General features: G+C 59.8%; 1 protein-coding gene across 5 annotated transcripts in view; it reads right to left on the bottom strand.

Annotated features, from left to right (window-relative positions):
• Positions 1 to 4,188, bottom strand: part of AXIN1 (axin 1) — a 65,546-nt gene extending 61,358 nt beyond the window's left edge. For 2 of the 5 annotated variants that reach the window (XM_017510847.2, XM_017510845.2), the window contains exon 1: positions 3,845 to 4,188. The gene's annotated coding sequence lies outside the window, so the exon portion shown is untranslated. The remainder of the gene's footprint in view (positions 1 to 3,844) is intronic. The other 3 variants (XM_017510846.2, XM_017510844.2, XM_017510848.2) reach the window with 2 other exon arrangements.
• Positions 4,189 to 5,844: the final 1,656 nt, after the last annotated feature.

Consider the following 5,844-nt stretch of genomic DNA (forward strand, 5'->3'; position numbering starts at 1 on the left):
CACCTGATGTCAGGAGTTTGAGACCAGCCTGAGCAACATGGAGAAACCTCATCTCTAAGAAAAATACAAAATCAGCCAGGCGTAGTGGCACATACCTGTAATCCCAGCTACTAGGGAGGGTGAGGCAGAAGAATCACTTGAACCCAGGAGGTGGAGGTTGCAGTGAGCAGAGATCACGCCATTGGACAGCTGCCTGGGTGACAGGTACAAAACTCCATCTCTAATAATAATAAAACGAGGGGCTGGGCGCGGTGGCACATGTCTCTAGTCTCAGCACTTTGGGAGGCCGAGGCAGGAGGATCACGAGATCGAGACCATTCCGGCTAACATGGTGAAACCCCATCTCTACTAAAAAAATACAAAAATTAGCTGGGCATGGTGGCGCCCGCCTGTAGTCCCAGCTACTTGGGAGGCTCAGGCAGGAGAACTGCTTGAACCCGGGAGGCGGAGGTTGCAGTAAGCCAAGATCACACCATTGCACTCCAGCCTGGTGCCTAGCGACAAGGCAAGACCCTGTCTCAAAAAATATATATAATAATAATAATAATAAAACAAGAAAATAAATAGGCACCTACAGATGGAGGATGGGTTGCAACTATGTGCCCCTCAATGACATTTCGGCAGCTAGTGACTTTTTGTGAAAATGCTGGGTGGTGTGTGATCTCAGCCACAGCAGGAACACACCGTTTCTAAAGGTCAAGGCCCCGTGGGCTGTGGCATCCTGCAGCTCACAGAGCATTTGAGCTGCAGTCATTCTTGGAGCCCCATAGCATGGAGGGAGCCCCCAGGGTGTGGGCACCTCCACACTAGCTCCCAGTCATCTATCCTCCTGCCTGGGATCCCGTCACAGGAAACAAGGCCTGCACCCTGACCGCCTGAGCCTTGCCCTTACACAGATGCCACCATTCACTAGCTTTAAGAAGAACCAAGTCACTGGAAACCAGAAAGTGACTAACCAGAGAGTGTTCAGGTGGAAGGCTGACCGCAAGTCGCCATCATGCTCTCGTAAGGGCCTTACGTCTTATTAGTAGCAGCAGGACCCGCGGCACCTAGCCCAAGGTCTTGCAACTAATGGGTACCAACAAATATTTAATTCGCTGATGTAAAAAACAAAGACATTTGTCACAGATGCCAAACACTGGCTCTCTACAGATGCTGAACTATTGTGCTACAGAAAATAGCAGCAAATTCTTCCAAAACTAATGGGTTTTTTTGTTTTTTTTTTTTTGTTGAGACAGGATCTCGCTCTGTGGCCCGGGTTAGAAGGCAGTGGGACGATCTCAGCTCACGGCAGCCTCCACTTCCCAGGCTCAAGCAATTCTCCACCTTCAGTCTCTGAAGTGGCTGGGACTACAGGCACAAGCCACCAACACCCAGCTAATTTTTGTTGTTTCTGTAGAGATGAAGTTTCACTAAGTTGCCCAGGCTAGTCTCAAACTCCTGAGATCAAAGCAATACACCCACCTTGGCCTCCCAAAGTGTTGAGATTACAAGTGTGAGCCACCTCACCTGGCCCCAAAACTCATGGTTTTTTTTGAGACTGAGTTTCACTCTTATTGCCCAGGCTGGAGTGCAATGGCACCACCTCGGCTCGCTGAGTTTCACTCTTATTGCCCAGGCTGGAGTGCAATGGCACCACCTCGGCTCGCTGCAACCTCTGCCTCCCGAGTTCAAACAATTCTCCTGCCTCAGCCTCCCAAGTAGCTGGGACTATAGGAACGCACCACCACACCCAGCTAATTTTTATGTTTTTAGTAGATATAGGGTTTCACCATGTTGGCCAGGTTGGTCTCGATCTCTTGACTTCATGATCCACCCGCCTCGGCCTCCCAAAGTGCTGGGATTATAGGCATGAGCCACTGTGCCCTGCCCAAAACTAATGTTTTAATTCTCGTGTGACCCGAGTCCGCTCTATTATTTTACACTATTTTTCACAGCCAGAAGAACATTTTCTTATAATCGTTATGTATTTTTGGCTGTCAACTGAGAGAAGACTTTTTGGTGTCCCTGGAAGCACATGAACCTTTCTACAAATTACTGCTGTTGTTGAAACATGTCCCAGTTCCCGAAATCTCTGGGCTCCCACAGGGAAGCACGCCAAGCATTTAGTGTGTACACACACCCCCCACACACACATAAAGCAGCTATACTAACTCAGGTGAACATCAAATGCCCACAAACACTGGATATGGCCCACAGCCTGTAGCTACCATCAATAAAGTGATTCCACAAAAGAGGTGGGGTGCCTACAAGTCTGATACTGTATTTAAAATTCCCTTCAGTCACTGCTTAGGCGTACAGCCCGGGTACCATGGCAGCAAACTCAATGCTACAGGCGTGTGTATACATTTATTTTACCCAAATGTAACTTTTGAAATCTTGATTTACATGGAGTATGCACAAAACAGAGCATGACTCTGACATTTTCCCAACCGTCCATTGATTAAACTGTTGAACGTTCAGGGCTACTATTTCACATGTAATTTGTACCCCCATCACCTAAATTCCCAATGACCAATGTGATCCAAAAAAGTCTGCTTAGCTTTTCTGAAGCTAGAAACCCAAGACAAGTCAACAGCAGCTGAAAATCAAACAAACACACTGTGTTTTTCATGCTTCCCTATCCTTGTCCCTGAACGGGGATCTTAAAACTGAAACCCAGCTACTGCGGAACATCTTGGGTAGCCAGTTTCAACTGTGCTTTCTCCAAAATAGAGCCTGTGGATTCAAGTAAGCCAGAGATTCTTCCTGAAGAAGCAAAGAACAGAAGTGTGAACACAAAGAAAGGGCTGATACGCACAATAAGAACCCTTTGTAAATTATCATAGAAGAAGCCGGGAGCGGTGCCTCACGCCTGTAATCCCAGCACTTTGGGAGGCCCAGGAGGGCGGATCACCTGAGGTCAAGAGTTCCGGGCCAGCCTGGCCAACAGGGTGAAATTCCGTCTCTACTAAAAATACAAAACTTAGCCAGGAGTGGTGGCGCATGCCTATGATCCCAGCTACTCCAGAGGCTGAGGCAGGAGAATTGCTTGAACTCAGGAGGCGGAGGTTGCCAGGAGCCACTATGCACTCCCAGCCTGAGTGACAGAGCGCGACTCCGTCTCCAAAAAAAAAAAAAAAAAAAAAAAAATTATCTTAGGGCGGTGGTCATGCCTGTAGTCCCAGCACCTTGGGAGGCTGAGGCAGGTGGATCGCTTGAGGCCGAGAGTTCAACACCTGCTGGGCAACACAGGAACACCCCATCTCTATCAAAAAGATAAATAAATCAAATAGCTATCTTACAGACGAACTGGGAAAAACCGAGGGAACGGACGTATTTTCCTCCACTTTCTCCAATGCCAAACGGAAAGTTTCACGGCTCAGGCAGTGCAGTTCTGGTTTCACCGGGGGCTAAATTCCAGAGTGCGGGGCGGGGGTAGACTCTAAGAACCACACCCAAGAGAGACCAGTGTTTGGGCAGCGAGGCATCGCGGAGGGTACGGACGCCGGAGCGCACGGCGGCTCAGGCCGAAGCCCGGCCCGGACCCGGCACGCGGCGGAGTGCCCTCCTCCGGGGCAGCCGCACTCCTGCCGACGTCGGGGAGGCGGGGAGGGCTCCAGGCCCGGCGGTGCCGAGACGCCGCACACGCCGCGCGGCCCCTGCAGCTGCCCCGCGCGGCCCCTGCAGCTGCCCCGCGCCCCCGCACGCGCCCGAGGCCTCAGACCTCCGAGCGGCCCCCGCCGCCCGCGTGCCCACCCCCTCGGCCCCACGCGCGTCAGCCGCCCGCGCCCCCCGCCGCTTCCGGGTCCCGCCCGCCCGGCCTAGCGCGGCCTAGCCCGCCCCGGCGCCCGACCCTACTCACCCGCGCGCGGTGGCGGCGGGGCCCCGGGCCCGGCTCCCGGAGCGGCGCGGCGCGGCCCGGCCCATGCGCTCAGCGGCGGGGCGGCGGGCGGGACCCGGCGGGGGCGCGGCCCGGGACGGCCCCCATCTCAGCGGCGGCGGCTCGGCGGCCCGGAGGCGGGCTCGGGGCAGGCCGCGGGGGCCCGGCCGCCACCTCCCAGCCGCCGGCTCCGCGTGGACGCGGCTCCGAGCCGACCCCGGCCGGCTCTGGCGGCTGCAGCGGCCACGACCGCTTCCCGAGCCGGAGCCCGAGCCCAGAGAGCCGAAGCCCAGGCCCGAGCGCCCCCGCCGGCCGCGCCCGGAAGTGCGGGGGCGGGGCCGGGGCGCGGGGACGAGGTGCGAGCGCGGGGCGGGGCCGGCGGCGAGGGGCACGAGGTAAAGGGCGTGGGGCGGGGCTTCGGGCACGGGACGGGACTGAAAGCGCGAGGGCGCGGTGGGGATTGCGGGGCGGGGCCGACAGCGAGGGGACCAGGTGAGGAGCGCGGGGCGGGGCCGGGACGCGGGGCGGGGCCGGAAGCGAGCAGACGAGGTGACGAGTGCGGGGCGGGGCCTCGGCCACGGGGCGGGAGCCAGGGAGTGGGGCGGGGCCTCGGGCGCAGGACGGAGCCGGCCGCGAGGGGAGAAGGGAGGGACGCGGGGCGGGGCCTCAGGGGCGGGGCGGGGCTAGGGAGCAAGGCGGGACCCGCCTCGAGCAGACGAGGTAAGGGCGTGGGGCGGAGCCTCGGGCGCTGGGCGAGGCCGGAAGCGAGAGGACGAGGTGAGAAGCATGGGGCGGGGCCTCGGCGTGGGCTGGGACGTGGGCGTGGCCAGTGCCTGCCGGGGGCGGGGCGCGGCGGGGACCGGGTCGCAGGGTCCTCCCCAGGGGCGGCGCGGAAGCGGAGCCGGGGCGGTGGTGGCGGCGGCGAGCGCGGAGTGGGCGAGGCGCCGCTACAGGTGCTTGGAACGGCCGCGGCCGTGGGGAGCGCTGGGCGGACTGCCCGCCCCGACGGGCGCTGGCGGGGCGCAGCCCTTCTCTGCGGCCAGTACATCGGATGCCAGTCGGGGGGCTGCAGGCCTCGGAGCATCGGATGCCAGTCGGGGGGCTGCGGGCCTCGGAGCTGCGGGCGCAGCCGGGCCTGGACAGGAGTCCCCCGCAGGCACCACCACGGCCTGTCCGCGTGAGGCAGCCGGCTCCCAGGAGTGGGGCGGTCGGCGGCCAGGGCTGGCCTGGGCACTGGGAAGGTGGGCTAGGCCCCACCCTCCTGAGTCCCGAGGCAGCCGGGACTCAGACAGCGCCAGGGCACACAGCAGGCCCCAATATATGCTAACCATCATTCGGACAGGAGCCGCAGCCTCCAAGAAGCCCACCGGCTGGGACCCTCTGCCTTGATTTCTCCCAGGCACCATCTAGGATCAGAGACGAGTTCTTCCCTCCACTGCCCAGGCCAGCCTGAGAGAGCAAGGCCACTGCAGTGTCCCCACTCCTGCACCCCCTCCCCTCGGCCGTCTCTGTCAAGGGATCCAGTCTGATTCTGCCACCCTGGCTGCCCAGCTCCGTGTCACCTGCCCTGCAGGCCGGAAGGCCTGAGGCCACGGCCGCAGGCACCTCACAGCAGAGAGGCACAGGCCCACAGCAGCAGCGCCCACAGCAGCAGCGCCCACACCAGCTCTGGCCAGCCCAACACTGTCAGAACCAACCTTCTGCCCTCCACCCAGGCCTCCGCCAAATCAGCCCTCTCCAAGGACGATGATGTGGGCACCAGGAATCCATCAGCCACCTCCCACGACAGCCCAGGGCCCTGTCCTTCCCAGAGCACTACTGGGCCTGGCACCTCCCAGGATGTTCCAGGCAGCCCTCTGGGGTCAGCTGTACTCCCATTTCACAGATGAGGCAGCTGCAGTTCAGGCCACACAGGACCAGCTCACCTCCTGCTGGGACGGGGCTCCCCACCTTGTCCACCCCACGCCTGTGCCAGGGGCCCT

This window comes from Cebus imitator, unplaced genomic scaffold (genome assembly GCF_001604975.1).
Source record: "Cebus imitator isolate Cc_AM_T3 unplaced genomic scaffold, Cebus_imitator-1.0 Scaffold444, whole genome shotgun sequence".
Classification (NCBI taxonomy): domain Eukaryota; kingdom Metazoa; phylum Chordata; class Mammalia; order Primates; family Cebidae; genus Cebus; species Cebus imitator.